The 22,357-nt window shown below is 39.8% G+C and overlaps 2 long non-coding RNA genes across 8 annotated transcripts in view; one reads left to right on the top strand and one right to left on the bottom strand.

Moving 5' to 3' along the window:
* LOC103164117 overlaps nt 1-22,357 on the bottom strand; it is a 272,296-nt gene that overhangs the window by 87,156 nt on the left and 162,783 nt on the right. For 6 of the 7 annotated variants that reach the window (XR_004771002.1, XR_004771000.1, XR_004771001.1 and 3 more), the window contains one exon: nt 3,973-4,082. This is a non-coding gene — a long non-coding RNA (uncharacterized LOC103164117). Of the gene's footprint in view, nt 1-389; nt 544-3,972; nt 4,083-22,357 lie in introns of all 7 variants that reach the window. The other variant, XR_004770999.1, reaches the window with a different exon arrangement.
* On the top strand, nt 65-21,097 carry LOC103159264. The gene is made up of 3 exons (XR_003487844.2): nt 65-315; nt 3,709-3,887; nt 19,808-21,097. It is a non-coding gene; the product is annotated as an uncharacterized LOC103159264 (long non-coding RNA).

Raw genomic sequence — 22,357 nt, 5'->3', positions numbered from 1 at the left:
TGAAGTCATATCCTTCAAAACAGCAGAGCTAATGCTGCTATTACTGACATTGTTCATATGTCTTTAAGGAGAAAGTACATGCAAGAAACAAAATGATGTGTCTTTAAAAACTGTTTGTGTTTAACATCAGAGTCTGTGTGAGAAAGAGAAAGACAGAGACAGAGATGGCATGAGGATGAAGTCAAGAGACAACTTTGTGGAGTTTTTTCTCTCCTTCCATCTTTACTTGGATTCTAGGAATGGAACCAAGATACCCAGGCCACATTTGGGGTGATCCTTCCCACATCAGTTAACACAATCTCCACCATTCCTCAGGTGAGTCTCCCTACTAGGTGACTCTACTTTGTGGTAAGTTGACAAACAAACCATCTATATGACATGAGACTAACCCATGAGTCAGCTCACAGATCCTCAACAGTCTTGTGAGTTCATCTATTTGATGCTGCTTGTCTAAAGTTGGTAGTAACTACAGCAGAAACTTCAGCAGTCCAAGTCTTCCGTGTCAGTTTGAAGGAGCCCCCCAGGGACAGTGGCAGCAGCATCCTGCACACACAAGTGGAGTGGATACCGTGGGTTAACTCAGCAAGCCAATGGCTCACTAAGAACATGACATAACTGGTCCTAAAAGCCTTCCAATAGTCCCCAGGAACTTGCTTGCTTGCTTTTTGGGTTTTGTTGGAGGCTGTATTTGTTTTCTTATTTATTTTTGTTGTTATTTTATTTGGTTTTGGTTTTGTCTTGCTGTGATTGGTTTGTTCGCAGTTATTTAAGGACCCTTTCCTTTTTCTTTTCTATCTCATTTTGAAAGTGGAAAACTAGTTGAGAAGACATACTCAGTGAATGCTACCTTTACCCCAGGCCACCCAGAAATTTGCAGTCCTGTGTCGGTGCTCCTAGAACATCTGGGAACTTTGCCAAGCACTTAAAGCAAAAGACAGTGATCTTCCCACCCACCTTAATCTTCCTGTGGTCAGGGTGGCTTCTTCTATTATCAAATTCTGTGGCTGACATTTTTAAATGTGAGCTTGGGCACAAATGTGTCTTGATACACCCTTCTGTGATCGACATAAACAATAGCAGATGTTTTTTTGTACTTATCAAGCTTGCTCATCTCTTAATGATATGTCACTGCCCCTTTGATACTAAAACCTGTGCATGATGGTTGCTGGGTCTGTGCAAGCAACATTTGATTGCCATCCTTTCTATCAAGTCCTGAGCTCCTAGAGCTACCGAGAGTCTATCAAACCCTACCCTCCATGACTGGTCCAAGGAATAGCAACCCTATCTTTGCCTCCCTAAAGTACACTTTCATGCAATCCCTGGTTTTAAATCACTATTTGCAGGTAAGCACAACAATGTGGTTAGTAATATGAACTGTGTACCCTAAAGCAAACATTCAAAAGTGAGAACATACAGGTTCTGGGTTCTATTATGTTTATCTTCCAAACACAAACTTCTTTTTAAAAATTATACAAAAAATTAAAATACCCAAACTGTTCTGAGTAGTATTTCTTTAAAGATGTGACATCTAGTGAAACAACTCCTCAGAAATGGCAGAAAATCTTTTACTTTCAATATTCGAGAATCTGGATGTGAATACAGAACATGTTGGCGTTTTGAGATTATAGTCCATTACTAGGAACACATATCTTAGTTTTATACAAAATTAGAACACAATGAAAGAAATCACATCAGAATGACAGTATGCAGAGTCTACATTTCTCATTTTGGGGACATTTTTCAAACACATAAGACAACTTGCTTAAATGAATGTTAGATAAATATTTGTATGGATGGATATCACTAAAACAAAGCAGTTAAAGATTTTGGCTGACTTTTTAAAATTAAAATTAAAAAATATAGACAGTGGTTTTGAAAGAAATGTAATAAATTAAACAATATTTTAGATATAAATATTCTTGTGGATTTTACAAGGTCATTTAAATAATCTTATTAAATGCAAAAACTAATAAATGGAAAACATAAAAATTAAAATAGTACTAATTTCAGATATTTCGTTCTATTTTTTGGTCACTTATAGAAAACACAATTCCTTTTGGAAAAGAAATAAAGGAGACAGATTATAGATATGTTGCAAGTATAAATTACTATGCATAAACCAGATGTTGCCGAAAGATTCACCTTCCAATGAGCTGGAGAGCTGGCCAAATGGTTATGAGTACCGAGGCTCTTGCAGAGGACCTGAGCTCAGTTCACAGCACCCACACTGGGCAGCTCACAATTGCCTGTAACTCCAAACCCAGAGAATCAGATGCCCTCCTCTGGGTTCCCCCAGTGCTGCACTCACATGCATGCAGCAATCATAGAATTAAAGCAGTAAAAATAAATATACTTTTAAAAATCCACTCTGTATATTTTCTGAGAAGGAACGTCAGTGGGCCTCATTGTGCAACTTTTTCTTCTAAAACACAAACCCAATTCCACCATCAACCCCAGGGTAAAACTGGGGACCATCTAAAAATGATAGTAAGTTTAAGAAATTGATAATCCTTGCCAATCTTTATAGGTCTAGTTTGGTCCTTAGTGGGAATGGATTACTTCACACTTCCAGTTCACTTTCCAAATCATGACCAAACCTCTGACCAAAGGTTTACATAACTGCCTTAGACATAGGACAGAAACAAGTGAGCTAAGAGGAATAGCTGCACTCACATAATTTAAAAACTAACCTCTTAGGAACATAATATTCTATGACTGATCCAGAATGAGGCCAAGAAACACAACAGTAACTAGTAAGTTACAGTATCTCATAGTAGAAGTTATATAAAACACTAGAAAGAACAGCATATGGAAAGATAGATACCCGTCAGACGCTTCAGAGAGCAGAAATCCCTGTGTCGACAGAGGCTTTCTGGTGCATAGAGGATGATAAACAGCATATTTCTCTGCAACCCTAAAATCAGATATCTGACTTTGACTTCCATGCCCCCAATCCACACAACACAAACAATCCCACACACATACACCTACACACTCTTGTTTCAAAGCAAACCCAAACAGCTTTTCCATGACCAGGTTGTTTTAAGTATGCCAGAATAAGCAAGAGAACTTGGGAATTCTCTGAGCCCACAAAACCAACCACATGCTCAGTTTCTCCACAAATAGAAGATAAGTAGATATTCTCTACGTGTCCTGTACCAGCATCACAATGGTAAAACACTAATAAGAATGTCCTGAAAGTCAGACTTTATTGAGTCATGTCGTATGACTATGAAATATCTCTGCTAATCTCTGCTATAGTAGGAATATAAAGGACATCGACTCAACTAGCAAAGAAGGATCACAAGTCACAAACTTAATAGTAATTAATTCAGTTGAGCAGGTGAACAAATTGCCTAAATAGCTAAAATGACTCAAGCCAGTCACTGTGTCATACAAGGTTAAATGTCTCCATTTAAACTTGGGACACCACAGTACTTTTAGCATACTTTAATTGGTTACTGAAATGGTTTTAGTGACATGGGTTGCAAGCTTTCTGGTCAAATCTAATAAGAATTTACTAATTTTTGAAAGCAATGAGCAAAACAAAATCAAAAAGTTTTCTTTTTTTAATCCAACATGATATTCATCCATGAGTCAGGCATCCAGATTTCGAAGTGAATACTGAGATCTTTTGTGAGGGTATCCTGAAGAGAAGGTCTGTGGGACCACTGATTTTGCCAGAAGTGATTTGCATTTGTTCCACAGTTTTGTCCAGTGGCAGAGATCTTGGTAACTTCGGCTGACCATAAGAGCCACATTGGAAATGGAAATATAGGCAGAGGAAGACATGCTGGGCTGGTTAGTTTCTGTCAACTCAGCACAAACTAAGGTCACCTGGGATGAGAGGACCCTCAGTGGAGGGCGTGCTTCCAACCTATTGTCATGTAAGTATGTCAGTGAAACATTTTTTTCTTAATGACTGGTATAGAAGGGGCCAGCTCAGGCAGTGCCACCCTTGGGCAGGTGTACCTGAGTTGTATAAGAAAGCCAGAAGCAGCATTCCTCAGTTCTCTGCTGTCATTCATACCGCCAGGTTCCTGCCTTGAGCTTCTTTACTTTCCTTGGGGATGGACTGTGAGCTGTAAGATGAAGTAAGAGGAAGTAAGCCCTTTCCTCCTCCACTTGCTTTTTGTCACCTTGTTTATTACAATGATAGCAGGAAAATTAGGACACATGGAAAATTGCATTATTCTCATTTCAACTTTACTTTATTGTAATTAATTATAATTTTATAGTAACTACCTTATACAATGAATAATACATGTTACTATGGGATTCAAAGACAAGCAAGCTACAATGCTTTCATTTTTAATGTGTGTGTGTGTGTGTGTGTGTGGTATCTGTATGTGTTTGTGAATAGATGTATATTTCTGGAGATATGGCATTTTCACACTTCTAGAAAATTATCTGAGAATCTACATTTCCCAACTATATAAGTCCACATTTGTCCACAGCATTTCTAAGTATGTCTTATGGCACTAGGCCCTAAGGACTCTCTCAGCTCTCACTGTCACTCTGTGTCCTTTTATCAGTGGTTGGATCATTGCAAGAGCCTAGTAACCAGCCAAGAATCATGTCTGGATTATTTTTCAAAGCAGGTATAGAGAGATGGAAGGTGGAAAGAGAGGCTTGGTCTGACCTTATGTGGGAATCACGTTTATTCATGGCACAGCGAGGGAGCTTCTTGTCATCCACATAAAAGGATGGCCAAAATGTCTACAGGGGAAGATGGGAGAAAGACCCTTACAGGGGCAGACATGGTTGTAAATGGTTTTCATAGTCTGCAATGGAAGCTGGGAGATGTATTTTTTTAAATTGATTTCTAATAGGCTTAATGAGAAGGAAGTAAATTTTCTCTGAACCTAAAAGTCCATTCTGTGAGTTCCAGCTGGGGTTTTTTGTTTTGTTTTGTTTTTGTTTTGTTTTGTTTTAGAAACTTCACAGAATGAAGCTATGTGCTGTAAATACTAAAGCATAAATATGATGACAACAGCAGAGCTGTAAGCCTTCCACCTGAACAGCTCCTCTCATTCTAGGTTTCAAGCAAAGTAGGCAGCTTCATGAATCATACAGTAGATGGTGTGAAGCAGCATTCTCAAATATCAAATAGATTGTCTTCAAGCTCTAAGGTGGCCAGTGGGTACGCTTCTTCCTAGGTGCTTCCAACTTATCATGCTAAATGGACGCTTATGATAGTCTATAGACCACCAAACTCCAGGCATTTGACGTGTCTCACCAATTTATGTAGGGGACAGCAACATATTGAGATTTAATACAAATTGACACTGAAGTGATTTGAAAGAAACTGGCTATACACAATATGGAACATAGATTTTTTCTGTTGTCCATAGATCAAGATGAGGAACTCTCAGTTCCTTCTCCAATACCATGTCTCCCTTCATACCACCATTTTCCACCATGATGATAAATGGATTAAACTTCGAAAACTGTAAGATAGTTCCAACTAAATGTTTTCCTTTATAAGAGTTGCTGTGGTCATGGTGGTCTCTTCATAGCAATATAGACCCAAAGAAAGACAGAAGTTCATACCAGGGACCAGGGTATTGATATAATGGGCTAGACCATGTTTTTGTTTGGAAGAATATGGAATTTGGGACTATGGATTAGAAAAGCAGATTAGAAAAATTGGGACTTAATGGGCCATTCTAGAGGGAATACGAAAGACAGTGGTGCTTTGCACCGTGGGAACCTAGCTCAAAGGGTTTCAGAGGAGAAAAATATTAGTATGTGGCCTAGAGATAGGTCTTGTGATACTTCAGTGAAGAATGTGGCTGCTTTTCCCCTTGTCTGAAAAGTTTGCCTAAGGCTATATTGAAGAGTTTTGGAGTAATTCTGTTGGCAGAGGAAATCTCAAAACAACCTAGTATTGACTCTGCCATGTAGTAACAAGGAACAAACTGAGAAAGTAAAAATATAAAATATACAACTTGAGGAGAAAAGGAGCACCAGGAAGTGGAATGGAGCTAAATCCCGTGTTCAAAGTTAAGAAATTGAATAAAGGGATTGGTGACCTTGAGGCAAATTCCCATCCACCTAAACTTCCAACTTGTGAAGAAGAATTAAAGAAAGGCTTAGAAGTGTGTGTGGAGGTGCACACCTTTAATCCCAGCACTCTGGAGACAGAGGCTGGCAGATCACTGAGTGTGAGGCCAGTCTGGTCTACAGAGCAAACTCGAGAAAAGCCAAGCTTAGGCAGTGAAGGAAACCATTAAAAACAGGAAGCTGATGAAGATGTTCCAGCCCCAGCAAGCAGAAGAATTTGGCAGCTTCAGTCCATGGTTCTCAATTTAAAGTCAAAGATAGAAGAAAGGGGTTATGAAATCTCCCTTCATGACTAAGGAAAGCTTCTGAAGGTCAAGGGTGTCCCTGCATGGAGGACCAGAGAGACTATTACATAAAGGTGAAGACTGGCTTGCTTTGGAGACCCCAAGATGTTGGAGATGCCATAGCTATGGAATACCTACCAAGGAGAGCTGCTAACAGGCCTAGACCAAGAGAAAGAAAGAAATACATTGCAGTCAATAAAGCTGAACAGAGTTGGAGATCTGAAGAGTGTTTTGATATCAGATATGGAAATACAGAGTTTGGACTTTGCCCACCTGGATTTTGGTCTGGCGTTGGTCCAGTGTTTCCTCACTATGTTCCTTTCCTTACATTTTGGAATGGCAATGTATATCCTGTGCCATTATATGTTAGAAGTATGTGACCTGATTTTTATTTTTATTTTACAGGGGATTTTTACTTTTATTTTATTTTAAGTAGGTGTGGCCTTGTAGGGGGAAGTGTGTCACTATGGGTGGGGGCTTTGGGGTCTCCTATGCCTAAACTAAGCCTAGTGTTGGACACAGACTCCTTCTGTTTCCTGCAGACCAAGATATAGAACTCTCAGCTCCTTCTCTAACACCATGTCTCCCTCATGCCACCATTTCCCACCATGATGATAATGGACTAAACCTCTGAAACTGTAAGCTAGCCCCAATTACATGTTTTCCTTTATAAGAGTCACTATGGTCATGGTGTCTCTTCACAGCAACGTAAACCCAGACAGACAGACAGACACCTATAAATCTTGCAAGTGTCATTCCCCTGGAGCTTTTGTGTTGATTTTGACTTACAGTTCCAGGGGCATGATGTAAACCTAGGATACTGTACTATTTATAGTCTGTATCTCTTGGGTCAGCCAACAGTTGCCTCTCTACTGCTCTGTGATTTTAACTTGTACATTTTCTCCCCTGGATCCTATGTGAAATGAATTTTTGCTAGCATAAAATGACTTCTCAAAGTGCCTGCAGTGGCTAGTACATTACAGTAACACTTTATTCCCTGAGATTCGAATGACCTCAGTCTTCTAATATTCTGAGAACATGTTTGTAAAGACTACATACATGGCCACAGGTCACTTTAGAAATGGTCAGAAGAGATGGGGGTTTAGGAGTAACTTTCACAGTATGACATGCAATAAGATGAGTCAGCTATGCTCTTTTGTGATATTCTGATACAAAATTTGAATAAAGAAAGTATAGTCCCCCTTGTTGTGAACATCCCCAAACTTTCAGTGTCAGTGGCCCGCAGCTCACTGAGTGCCATCAGTGCCACTCTCAGTCAGTCTTGGTGGCCCCTTGGCAGCCAAAGACACTGGATCTCTGCTATCAGTGGTAGCCTATAGCTCCTTAACAGTTCTCTCCATAGCTCTTTACTGTAAGTCTCTGTCCTTGTTACTCCCAGGGACACTTTACCTATCCTATTGCTTGTAGGGGCTTGCAGCCTCTGACATCTCTTCTGGAACTAGCTCAGTTCACTCTATAATAAAACTACTTCAGTAAAGCTTTATTGGAGCCTATGTAGGGGACAGTGTAAGCCAGGCCTGCTGCTGGCTACAGGTGTGCCTGACCACGCCTGTCAGGGCATGGTCAAGGTGAGGTCAGGATGACCCGTGATAGGGTTTTAAGGGGCTGCAAGGCACATGGGAGCCCCTTCTCTCTGGACTTCCTGCCTTGCTGCCCCTGACACACTCTGGCTTGTGTTTGGCTGGTGGTTATCCAAATAAAGATATCTTAACCTTACAGCTATGGATCATCTCATGATAGTAGCATGATGAAACAGTGCCTAGAAGAGAGGTCTTCCAGATGGACCTGATGACTCAGAATTCCACATAGACCCCATGACTCAGAAGGTTGCCGATATTGCTACCACATATTCACAGGCTCCAGTTGGCTAACCACAAATGTTTTTATTCTGTAATTATCTCCTGCTTTGAGGAGGCTGTAGTGATAGACATTCCCAGGGGAGCTCACACTTCGTAATTGATGTACTTCTCAGTGCTTTGGTAAAGAAAATATTTTTGGAAATTTCCTGGTTTGCTGGGCAATGAGGTAGATTTATGCATAACATATCACAAACTCTCCATGTATTGTTTTTCCTTTTGGAGTAATTCAAGATAAATTATGCTATAACTACCATCACAATAGCTTAGAATAGTTTGTGTTTCATTCATGCAACATATCCACTGCAGATCAACAAGTTAAGTCCCCTGGAGAACCATGCAACAAACCAAGTTGCCAGCACAGTCACCATCATGACAATTGCCTGTTACTTAAGCAGAGGGAGGCGAGTGCCCAAGCATGTAAACAATGCACATCATGTCTCCTTGAGTTTACTAGTCACATACTCCCTGTAAAGCAAGGATGCGATGAAGAAACCACTGAAATGGCGGCTCCATGGGTGGAAAAGGAAAAGTTTATTCCAAGCTGCGAAGACTGTTTAGGGGTATGGGGCAGAACAAAGAGAAGGAGGGTGATGGATATAGGCTAGAAGGATGAATAGCTAAGAGGAGGAAAGCCCTTGAACAGCAGCCTGAGAGTTTGAGGCAGAGGATGGGATTTTGAGATGCTTAACAAGTATATGTGAATAGAGACCATAGGAGTCTGGGGGCTAGCACTGGCACAGTAGGATGCTAGAGGTCTTCTTTGCCAGAGGAAAAGGAGATAACAAAGTAGCTGTTCCTGGCAGAAACCCTTTTCACAGGTTCCTGCAGCATGATGAAAATATCTGCCAGCAATCCTATAGTCCAGCATGAGCTGAACCAAGACTATCTGTGGGCCAAGCTGTGGGCCTGCCCTTTTGGGATGCTGAATATGGAATTTCTTTCCAGCCTTGTTCCACAGCCATTGAACCCCAAACACACACAGAGGCTTATATTAATTATAAACTGTTTGATGGCTCAGGCTTCTTATTGGCTAGTTCTCTCTTAATTATTAACCCATTTCTATTAAATTATGTGTTGCCACAAAGCTGTGGCTTACCTGTAATGCTCCAGCATGTTACTCCTTAGGTGGCTACATGGCATCTCCCTGAAGGTTCCTCTCTGCCTTCCTCTTCCTAGCATTTGCCTGCTTATACTTCCTGCCTGGCCAGTCAGCATTTATTCATCAACCAGTAAGAGAAACATATATTCGCAGCATACAGAAATACATCCCCTATCAGGATGCTTGGGATTTCTCTTTAGATCTAACAATCCCTACCACTAAGGGAGCTGAGAGCAAAGTGTTTTCTGTTAATAATGTTATAGGTATGATATCACTCAGATTCACCTGTCTGACAATTAATAAATTTTTAACAAATAAGAAGCTTTATTAAATACTAGTCATGATCATGGATACTGGCCAGATTCATACCCAAAATTCATCCTCAGAGTATAGTGCTAAATTACATTCCTGAGGGGTTTGTAAAGGCAAAATACACAAGGCTATCTATTTCCTGCTTTGTGTAATCAGAGGCAAGCACACATACTGATGTACTTCCTTTTCTTCATGAAATCAGAGGTAAGCAAACATCATGATATACTTTTTGTATATGTGTGATCAAGTATACATCCTTTGCAATTGGTGCAACCAAGCTTGTTATCTTACATGACCAACAGCCCCCCAGTATTCCAGCAGCTTTTCTGTCATTGGGCAAGTGGGGCTTAGATGTTAGAGGTATTTTGTTTTAGAGATATATTAAGCACAATAATGTGAACTTAAAATGTAATTTTAGCCATAACAATAAGAGCTCTAAAATTCAACCTATTCCTTTAAAATCAAAATGCATAAAATTAAATATGATTTCCTAGGGAAAGGTAGTATCTTATAGAAGGAAAAGAGAGTGAAGGTCTTAGGAGAGAGTGTATTCAGAAGTTTATGTTTAATTTATGTTTTGCTTTGCTTGAACTTTGGACTGGTGAATTCTTTTGAGACTGATATCAAACTCTAATTTGTTCCATACTATGTTGTTGCACCATCCAATCCCTGGATTTTGTGCGTATTTCCAGCCCATATCACACCACCTCTCAACATAAATCCTTCACTCCAACCAACTGAGTCAGATTATTGTTTGTTGAGCACACCATTTTCCATCCCATCCTTTGTGCTTACGTTTTGTATGAGCTGGACACCCTGTTTCCTCTTCATCTCTGTTCTGCTTATTATCAAATTCCTCAGAATTCACTTTAGTTCCCAGAGGATTCCTCCACTCAATACACTGCTGAATGCATAGAGCTCAGTCTACTTCCTAATGTTACAGGGGGCCACTGGAGATGATCACTCAGACACAGTTTATACTAAATTGAAAGTCTTTATTCCAGGTGACTGAGACTACACTCAAGTATTCAGGACCCAAGTGTATCTCGGATAAGGGATCTCTTAAGGGCAAAAACCACATTCTCACATTCTGTGTCTTGTTTGACAGCTGCAGGGAGAGGTTTTTATGTAAGCAAAATGTTTAACAGAAAAAAAGGTAAGCAGTTAGCTGGAGGAGTTAAGCAGGCAGTTTAACAGAAGCTAAGTTACCTGGGACATCTTGACATTGGGTTCCTAGAACAGTTAGGTCAGTTATCCATGGTAATCTCCATCAAATTCTAGTTAAACCCAAAACGGCCTCAGCAAGAATACAAGATGGAAGAAGCTCTATACATTCTTGACCTTTGACACTAACAACCTTATCCCTATTGTTAAGGCTCCATTTTTAGACTGACAGATTACAATAACTTACATTTTCTCTCAAATATATAGAAAATTTATAAGAAAAATCTAAAGAACTTCTTGCTTCTTTCACCTATGTGCTCCTAGTGTTAGTAACAGCCCAGGAAGGTAGTGAGGTCAAACTGTAGACGCAAGGAGACAAATAACAATATGTCAAGAGGAAACCTTCAGGGGTGATGGGTATGTTTGTTGTTTTGATTTTGGTGATGAGTTTCATGTGTCAATAAAAATAGCATTCACACACTCTCTGCTTCCTCTTTACTCTCTCTGCTTCTTCTTTGCTCTTTCTTTACTCTTCTCCTCTCTCTATTTGCTTCTGCTTCTCTTCTCTCTCTCTATGGCGACCAGCCATGGCAGTCAGACATTAAATCTGTTTCTCTTCTCTCTTAGTCTCCCTACTCTGCCAGGCCTTATAATAAACTGGTTAACATGTCTCGAAAAATAGCATTCACACATAGAAGAAAACAACATTTTATTTCAGTCTTAATTACTGTTATGTATCAATAGGATATATGTGAACAAAATGGTCAGGAAGCCTGCACAACATTTCAAACATGAAATCGGGTTGGGTCTCAACTACCATCATTTCCCATACTACACTGGTGAGCACAACACTCGGATTTATCACAGTACTTATCCAAAACCTTAAGGTAAAGAAATGCAATTAAAACTACAGTTGAAGCTACAAAGTCTCTTGTGTTAATAGCTCACATGTATTCAAGGAAAGTTTCTGTTTTCCTCAGAAATGAAACTTCAATACAGTGGCAGAAGAAAAAGAGAAAGCAACTAACAGAGGAAATCTGTCTATTTACACATCCTCGCAGGTATCATGCATGAATCATCTCTAGATAACTTACACTGTTGTGGGGCAAAGCTCCCAAGGTCCACAAAGCCAGAGTCTAAATTTGGAACTTTATTAAGCTGGCAGGTGACTATTAGAGAGAAACAGTTGTCACAGAGCTGCCCCAACTGTTTTCTACAAGGAGCTTTTAAAGGCAAAAGCCATATCCTGGTGAGCTACATTGGAAGTATAGCAGAAGATTAGTTCAACAGAGGCAAAAAGCAGTGGTTAGCAGGGGCATCCTTACCTCAAATTCATGGGACAGCTAGGATAATTTTCTAAGGGACTTCCTCAAAAAGAGATTGTGTAGGTGTGTGTGTGTTTGTGTGTGTGTATGTATGTATGTATGTATGTATGTATGTATGTATTTGTATGTATGTATGTATGCATTTGTATGTGGTGGGGGATCGGGGTCAGCTGTGAATCAGATGGTAGGTAGCTGCAGCAGGGACATGATAGAGGAACCTTGGTCCTGTCACAGTACTAACTCCCATATACTAATGTCATGTAAATACTATTGCTATGACAAGGAAAGATGTTCACATGTTTTTTACAGGTGAAATACTTTTTCCTAGTTGTACTATCTGTAGTTGGTTGAACCCATTGATGAAAATGGATCATATGCCTATAAAAGGCAATTCTATATCATTTAGAATTATAGAATTTTAAAAATGTAAGTACTACATTTGGTAGAGTAGGACTAGAATTTATAAGAAAACATTACTGTATGTTTATATTGTCAATGAAAAATGTTGAGTTTTCAAAAGGAATGCAGAATTACAAAATTTCATAAGGGCTCTACAGCCTCATATCCTTAGCCACCTTGAAAACAGTATTCCAGAATGAAGTGTCCCAGACCCTCTTGGAAGATGAAATCAGTTGCCGAGGAAGCTGGTTTTCTCATGAAACCCAAACCAAAAACAAGGCCCTGCAGCTTCCCTCACTGTTACTGGTCATAAGGGTTCCCTTCGGGGAGGGGCTGAGAAGATTTGAAGTCAACAACACAGACCTCAGGAGTCAGGTGAAAGGAAACAGTAGACTTCTTTATTTAGCAATAAATACAAACTTATGTACTCTCTCAGCACCCAGGTGTTCTGATCCGTTGACATTGAATAGTCACCCCTCATTGACTAAGCACAATCAGGACCTCCAACAGCTCCTGTTTCTAGGGCCTCAAGCAGAATTGTGAAGTCACCCCTCATTGACTGGTCAGGATCAGAACCAATGAGAGCAACTGTCAAACTCCAGGTTGGCCCATCTCTCTGCCTAGTAGGCCTTATCTTCCTACACCTCATCCCGGAAAAGACTAATGATTTAAGGAGAGAGAGAGAGAAAAGTTAGCAACTGCCCTAGTTTATAAATCAACTAGTTTGTATATCTAAAAATGGAAATAGGGGATCAATTTAACTATATTATTTTTAAAACATTTGTGATGAGTTCATCCTGATGTCTCTGCTTAACATGGTAATAATTTTTAAATATAATATATTTGAGCCTGTTTTCTAAAAATACTACCCTAGGAATCTTATTATGAATTTTATGAGCAACATGAAGGATTATTAAAATTCGTCTTTATATATTGAATTTTATAGCATTTCAGCTACTGTGTTAACATCTAATGTGTTAAATTCCTAAATCAATTTTTTTAGCCTCCAATAAATCTATGTAGAAGTTTTAGGAAATGCTGAAGAAAAGATAATCCTGGGATGTACTGCTAGGTACATCATTCAGACCCTGCAAATATTTGTTAAATTGAATTGAAAGCTCCACATGTGGAATTTGACATTTTTCTTATTGTAGTTTCAAAGGTTTCCTGAGGCTGTAAGAACTCAAAGTTATGCAGGTATAAAAAAATATTGATTTAATCACACCAAGTATGCTTCAGACAACCTCTAACTTAGAATGCTTCCTAACTTGTTTTGTAGAGCTATTTTGAATATTTTACATTTTGTAGTGTTTTTTTGAAGGAGGGATGTAAATGCCGCATAAATGAAAAGTAGCATGTAGGTAATACTGAGCTCTTCCAAACAGCTTTGAACAGAGAATATGCACACTGCTCTGGCTCTTCCTTTGGGTATAACAATTTTTTACATCTTTAAGTGTGTGTGTGTGTGTGTGTGTGTGTGTGTGTGTGTGTGTGTGTGTGTGTGTATGTAAATAGCCTCTACCCCGTCACAGCCTGTGGCATGTGGGAAAGATGTCCCTGAGGTCATAAGCATAGGAGCAGGAGAGCTGCCCTTGTTCTACACCAGCTGCAGCCAGCACTAAGGAGAGTAGCCCCTGAACCTATCCTGGGCAACAGAGTAGAGCTGGCCCTGATGGTCAAGAGGCGGGAGTGCTGAGCATGAAAGCTAGAGAATTAGCCCTGCCCCTTGCTCATTGCTGCAAGGGGTAAACTAGCTGGGGCAGTGCTGGAAAGCTCACCCTAGGATGGGGGACAGCTGGTGAGTCGACTAACCCTGTAACTACACAGGCCCAGAACTAAATTAATCAGTTGGTCCACCCCAATATCCACCCCATTAATGATCTGTGGGACTACATAAAAGGGCCAGTCCTTCAGACCCAAAGCTGCAGGATCTCCACAACACAGGGCAACAAGATGGGTCCCAGTGACGGCCCAGCATCAATAGTGTAGCAGAAACGAGAGGCCTACAACCAGACTCTTTGCAATGAACACTTGCAAGTAAAGATATATGGACTAAAGGGTTTTGCTACATGACTCACTACAACTTCCATAATGAGATTTATTCCTTTTATTCTTTTTTTTTGTTGTTTTAAATTTTATTTTATGGGATGGGGTTGCAAGGATGGAGGGTGGCTATGAAGGGACAGGGAAATGAATGGGATCAAGACACATAATGTGAAAGACACAAAGAATAAATAAAAAGAAAGTTTAAAAGAATGGAAATAGCCTACTAAGTCTTGTTGCTATAAAAATTATTTTTGCTTTCATTATTCTTCTAGCTATTGATCCACTTCACATTACTTCCTCTATATTTAATAGCAATTAAGAAATCCTACTTGTTTGTTTTTAAACCATTGTCAGCCAAACCCAGATTGGAACTGTGGTAAGGGAATTAACAAAGCACCTCTAAGACTTGAAGGTTGACAACAAGGTAGCAACTCATGCACAAGATTTATCAAAGAAAATGAAGTCTTTGCCTGAACTTGTCTGGCCTTCAACAGGGTTCAAATCAAGTAAAATTCTAATTTTAACCTAACAGCTGCTGTCTCTTTTACAAAGCTTTTATTTGCATAACAATTGGATCCTCTTTCCCAGACCTGTAAATCTATTCTAGCCAAATGCAGATTAAATTGGCTTTGCACTCTCCTTTGAATTTACTGTACCCTGGTCCAATAAGGAGGAGTAACTCCCAGAAACACTGGAAGTGCTTTTATACTATAGATCCTTGTGTGACACTGGAACACAATACTGAGCCTTGAAAATATCTGCAGAGAAGGGTGCATAAAAAGCAGTGCAGGACCATGGCCTTGCTACTTGATAACTTCCGCCAACGAAAGCTCCCTTTTCAATCAGGAGTCCAAATAGGGAGGCTTTACCATCAGTAATCACATCAATACACTGTATCCCAAGCCTCTGACCACCACAATGCCATTTCTTACAATTAAGACCATAATTTCATCAAACTCTATAGAAACCTCAAGTAATCCAGAGAAGGTGTCTTGAACACCACCAGGCAGGCAGGGTTAAGTGCCTCTACTGGAAACCACTTGTTTTAATCTACTGGCTGGATTACTGTGACTGCTTCCCATTCCCACTGCTAACACTAGCTCCCATGGGCCATGCCATTTCACAGAGTCACAAAAGATAAGAACTGAGTTCATAGAAAGTCATTCATAGTAAATAAACTCAAGAGATACCAAAAGAGATGTTTTGAACATTGCCTATTGCTACTCCTTGAAAAAAACACAAACAATTGATTTTGAAAATGTAAAATTCTCATATAATAAAAATGAAGCTTCCCCATGTAGTTAATAAGCCATTAGGTTATGGAGAAATCACTGACTACTTGACAGTTTCCTGCTGGAAGACTATACTTCCCACCTTCTCTTGGGGCCAGGCCAAGCATTTCCAAAAAGGAGGGACTACAGTGTGATAGCTGTTTCCATCCCTATAAGTGGCCACATCCATGTCCTTCTGTAGTCATTTCAGCCATCCCCACACATGGGTGACAAAAATGCCCTTTCACCATGAATAAACATGGTCCCACCTAAGGTCAGACGAGGCCTCTCTTTCCGCCTTCTGTCTCCCTGTAAGTTCCTCAGTAATAGTAACATATGGTGCTGAAACCCAGGATGAGAAATCTGAGCCTACTCTCTGCTCAGTCTCACCCACAGAAAAACACCCCTGGTGCTCATGCACACCCTAGCCTCAGGAAATTTCTCTCAGGCAGTCTTTTGTCTTCATTCTCTGTCTCTGCCATCCTTCTATCACTTTCCTGTGTCGCACAGTCTGACTTTCTAGGCAGGAGGCCACACTACACTCAACCAGAAGAGGCATGCAGCATAGTATAAAGCCAAGACAGGGTAATCTGTTAGACCTAATGCAGAGGTGCCCTGATTAGTTCTGGGTTCACTGAAGCCCCATCTGTATTGAGATTCCCTTGGTGGAAGTTTTCATGTGGTTTCCGCTGGCTAAGACTGGGTGAGAATTCCTGGAATTCTCCACTGGCCAAAAGCAGAAAACTCCAAGACCCTTCTGCTGACCCTGCCATCTTAGGAGCTAGAATGTGTAAGGGCAATGAACACCCTCCATCTTTCTGTCCTGCTTGGTCAAATCTAAGATTTGGGGAACACTGAAGGTGGCTGGATTTGACCAATGTTTTTGCCTTTGTCCTTCAACCACCTGAAGTTTTCTGTTCAATTGAAACTGGCTACTTTCCTCCACCTCTCAGTACAAATCTGGTGCCATATATATTGTACAAATGGCCACTGCTGCCCCAAATTTGGAGCTTTCAATTTTTAATGTCTAAACTGATATAAAGAACTCCACTCCATAAGACAGACTGGCAGCATGGTCTGAAACCTACTGCCCTATGAAACTCCCAGCTCATGAGTCTGTTAAGGCACTGGCTCACAATTATACCCAAAGACAGAACTCTTCTTCCTTATGCTTTTGGCCTACCTGTGCTTCTGCCTCTACAAGCTGGAAAAATCCTGATTATATCTTTACCATTCCAAAAGTACTTGTTATATCACAGTATGTAAGTATGGTTTTAAGAGGCTGTATCAGAATCTCTAAGTTAACCAACTCAAAAAGGCTGTGAATGCCAAACAAAAAGTTAGCTTAAAGTCTGTAACAAAAAAAGAGTTAATAGTAAAATGTCTATGTACAGGTAATCTTAATTTGCTGTGTATAGCATACTATGTATGCAACTTGTATTCAGCTCTTGTTTAGGAAAAATAGACATTTTAAAAATAAGTAAATAAATAAAAATAAACAGGGGTGTGTTATGTGGGTTTGGAGTAAATTAACCTTGGAGTAAATTGCAACTATGTGGCTTGCCACCATCTTGGCTGATTATGACCTAGCAGCCATGTGACTCAGTCACCATCTTTATTAAGGTGACTTCAATGTCATCTTGGTTAAGATGACCACATGGTATAAATCAACTAAGGCAGCCCCCATAAAACTTCTTAGTTATACTAGCTCTTCTGCTTATCATTGTGTTTCCATTTTTTAGTCTAAGGAGGCAACACAAAAACTCCAAGCTAACCAAGCATAACATATGCCCAGGACCCATCACTGATTATTGTTTCAGTCTCTGTGAGCCCCTATGATCCCAGCTTAGTTGATTCTGTGGGCTGTGTTCTCCTGGTGTCCTCAACCCTATGTCTTCTACAATTCTTTCTCCCTTTCTTCTATGGGGTTCCCCAAGCTGCAAGGGGAGGGACCCAGTGGAGATTTCCAATTTGAGCTCTCTCTCTCTCTCTCTCTCTCTCTCTCTCTCTCTCTCTCTGTGTGTGTGTGTGTGTGTGTGTGTGTGTGTGTGTGTGTGTGTGTGTGTGTGTGTGTGTGCCTAATTTTGGCTTTGGATCTCTGCAGTTGCTCCCATCAGGGAGCTGAATGAAGCCTCTCTGACAATTGGGTTTGACACTGATCGATGAATATAGTAGAATAGTATTAGGAATCATTTCATTGACCTTTTAATTTTTATTATTTGACCAGTTGTCAAGTCATGTTTGGTTCTACCATTCTACCATGTATGACATCATTTGCATTATCTGTTAGCGCGGGAATATTAAATAAAATGGAAGTGTAAGAATTACACCTTTTCTCCACATTCTCACTAACTCCTTCCTGGGGTGGCAAAGTAGCCCATTGAGAAACTTTTAAATATGTATGTCCATAAGGAACCACACTCTCCTATCTCATAGCAATATCAAATTGACTAAATGGCTATGTTTTGAAGCAGAAGAGCTTTAGGCAGACATGGACAGTTTAATTTTCTCCCAATTTCCCTTTCAGTAAGTTCAGTATTGTTATATAGAAAAGCTACTGATTTTGTTTATTCATCTTGGATTCTGCTATTTTGTTGATAATGTTGATCAGAATTAAAGGGTTTTGCTGTTGTTGGCGGTGTCTTTAAAACTCAGAATCTGCTAGTGGGGATATTTTGACTCCCTCCTTCCTATTTGTGTGCCTAGTTTCCTTTCCATTGTCTTATTGCTAAGATATCTAGTATTTTATTGAATAAAAGTTGAGAGAATTCCTCTATTCCTTCTATTCCTCCAGATTATATAAGAAATACTCTCAACTTCTTATATTTTTGCTCCATCAATTTAGTGTGCGTGCATATATGTGCTCGAGTGCGTGTGTGTGTGTGTGTGTGTGTGTGTGTGTGTGTGTGTGTGTGTGCAAGTGTGTGCACACATGCATATACCATGGCACGTGCGTGGAGTTCAGAGACAACTTATAGGAGGAATCTGTTCTCTCCTTCCACCATAGAGGTCCTGGGCATTGAACTCAGGTCATCAGGCACCTTTATCTATGGAGTTAATTTGCCAGCTCATACTCTTGTTTCTTTCTCATAAAATCCTGGCCCTAAGTTTGCTTCGCAGACTTTTGTTGAGTCATTTGACACCATTATCATGGGGGGATATTGAACTGTCAGTTTGTTGAATTCTTTAAGGCATGAGTTTAAATTATCACATAATTTCTATCTTAAGTATATTTTATGTACTGAATTAAACTTCCTGCTCTCCATATTTCAGTATCTTTGGAGTCAGTAGTTGGGAGTTATGACATTTTGAAGTTGTGTTTTGTGCTGCTTCATGCTGATTGTCTTTCTGCATTGAGATGTGTGTGCTTGTGGTTGCGACATCTCTTCTGATTTTATCAGGGAATCTTCTTACTGGAAGGCCTACCCTTAAAGGCTGATAGATTAAATAACTGCTTTTGGAAGAGGCCTCGACTCCACCATCAGAACAGGGCACTGCAGCCTGTTGGGCTTTGCTCTGTTTCCTGTCTTTTCCTAGGTTTCCAGGCATCCTTCCACTTCCTTCTGAGACTTGTGAAATTCTCCCTCTCCTTCTGTCTTTGGAATAGACTCTTGTTTTTTGTATTCTGACACTGCTCTACCAGATTCCATGGGCAGCTCCATCTGATCACTTTACCTGGAAGTCTTTCATGATTTTCTTTACTAGAAAAATGTTCCAATTTATCCTTTTATACATCAGTTCTCTGTAGAATATATCATATTTGTGATTTGGCATTAAATATAATTATTATAAAATACCTGTATGTCTCATCATATAATGTAAGCACCACAGGGCAGAGGCTGGACTGATTTTGTTCAGATAGCACTGTCACTGCATATAGTAGTTAACAGATGTAAAAGTGCATGGAAGACCGAAATGACTGCCAGAACTGAGTTAACTTTCTTCTGCTTGATTCTCTTAGGATCGGGTAAAAGGAACAGCCTAACCTCCTCCAGACTATGCTTTCACTGTACCTGACTGCATCTTGAGCAGAGATTTCTAAATGAAAAAGGAAGTGCACACTGGTAAAGGAAAGGGGACACAGGAAAACCGTAACACTCAGAATACTTGGAAATAAGGTAGTGAAATAAGTGGTCTTACCTACACAGGGTTTATGATGTAAACTTGGGTGGGGGATGGAAACACAGAAAATTAAAAAGGTAAAGCTCTCAAGGTTGCTGGTGGGATCACTAGACAGCTACATTCAGCTCTAGAAGAGAGCTTGAGAGTATATTCTCTTTTCCTCTGACTGAAGACATACATAGCCTTGAACCACTCTTGCAACTATATACCATAAAAATCATGTTAGTTTTTCTTTCACAAAATTGTATGAGCATGTTCACAAAAGCATTGAAGATGTTAGAACACCAATATATCCAAAAAGAGTACCACGCATAATTGTGGGATAGTTACATCAAGGAACATTACAAAGGCAGTTATCATGGACCAACCACAACCAGAGGATGCAGCAGAGGGATGGCACAGATACCATGCTGAACTGAAGAAGTTAGGCAAAGAAAAAGCAAAGACTTGCTCCAGGAGGTCTTTTGCATAAAGTTCAAAACACCACAATGTATCAAGAACCAGCATAAAAGGCTTTGGGGAAATGGTGATGGAAAGAAAACTTGAAGGAAGTGAAATCTTGCAAGTGGACCATGCTCTCCAGCCACCTGCTGCCAAGTCATAGATTTTCATTTGGCAAATTTTTTCATATAATTTATGCACTTTTCTGAATGTTTGGATATAAAAATTCTTAGCATTTTATGGTGCTCACATTTTCTGTTTCTTTCTCGATTTTTATTTTTCATACTCTCCTGGAAAACAAGTTAGCCATGCCATCTAAGATTTCAATTTAATGGATAAAACTGCTTGCAACAGCATCTTTCAGTGTTAACTCTTGACTGTGTGTTATTGTTCATCTTGTCAGCTCATTTGAATTGAGAATCACCCAGGAGATGAGTAATCACACATCTCATGTGTCTATAGGGAGTTCCCAGAGTTTGCTAACTAAGGCAAGAAAGCCCGTCCTGAGTCCATAGACTGAGTGCTGAATGGAAAAAGAAAAAGACCACTATAATAGACACTGCTTCCTGGATGCTGTTCTAGTCACCTGAGATGTTCTAGTCACCACACCTTTCTGCCATGCTGAATGGAAGTCCATGAAACAGTGCTCAACCATTAACCATGAACAGACTCAGCTGGATGCATTTATATGCGGGGTGTGTGTGTGTGTGTGTGTGTGTGTGTGTGTGTGTGTGTGTGTGTGTGTGTGTGTGTGTGTGTACAATAATAATTAAAGAAGAGTTTATGGGCTTGAGTGGGAGTTGGAGGGGAACATAGGAGTTGGAGGAGCAGAGGGTGGAGTAGAAATGATGTAGATATAGTACTTGTATATGAAATTATACCCCCAAAATGAAAGATAAATAACTGTTCCTCCTTCCTTTCTTTCTTTCTTTCTTTCTTTCTTTCTTTCTTTCTTTCTTTCCTTTCTTTCTTTCTTTCTTTCCTTTCTTTCTTTCTTTCTTTCTTTCTCCTTTCCTTCCTTCCTTTATTCTTTTTTGATGCAGTCTATGTAGTCTCACTATGTAGACAAAACTGATCTCAAACTCATGAAAATCAGCCTGCTGTGGAGTGCTGGATTAAGGCATGAATCACCACACCCTGATCCTTCTTCCCTTTAAGGCAGCTATTTTGTGTCAGTGATGAGCATGATCAATACTCCAGCTGCACACAATCCCTCTTGCTTTCTTAATATTTCATTTTATTTTGTCTAAATCAGTAACATTTTCAAAGGCCAGCATTGGTTTCACTGGACATATTATTATCTCCAATTATCAGGTGAGTCAAAGGAAGATAAGAATCTTGCTTGTAATCACACAGGTAATCTGAGGCTGATGTCCCTACCAGCGAAGTTGCTACTGCAGGCAGTAACTGCAATATGTATTATTGCTTCTAACAATGCATAAAGTCAGATGCATACACACATAAACTCTGAGCTTAGTCTGGGTTTTCCTGTAGAAAAAATGGGAGAATTAGGAATTTAAATGATCAAACAAAAATTATCATTCTATAGTGCTTACAAATACTTATGATCAAGGTATATTAACAAAATTTTGTTCCTGGTAGAATTAAACGAATGTAAATGATGAAAAAATTACATTCTGGTTTCTGTTTCTGGACATTCTCTTAGCCTTCACACGCTGTTCTCATTCCCACAGCCACCCAATCTAGAGAATGAGGCTTTTCCATGTTGAGACTTCTTCCACTTTTTTCACCCTAACTCATTTCAACTCATGAAAGCCATCTCCCTAAATACAAAATTTGCTTTCTGTGTGTATTTGTAGAGTTCACCTATGCTTGTTTTTCTGAATATGTCTCTTTTGGTGATGAAGATGTTCCTTGATGTCTGGCAACTAGGCATTGTCAGGTGGATTAGTGTTAGGTAGAACACTGGCCACTCCTATGTATTTTT

Source organism: Cricetulus griseus, chromosome 8 (assembly GCF_003668045.3).
Source record: "Cricetulus griseus strain 17A/GY chromosome 8, alternate assembly CriGri-PICRH-1.0, whole genome shotgun sequence".
Classification (NCBI taxonomy): Eukaryota; Metazoa; Chordata; class Mammalia; order Rodentia; family Cricetidae; genus Cricetulus; species Cricetulus griseus.
This window is presented reverse-complemented; position numbering and strand designations above follow the sequence as displayed.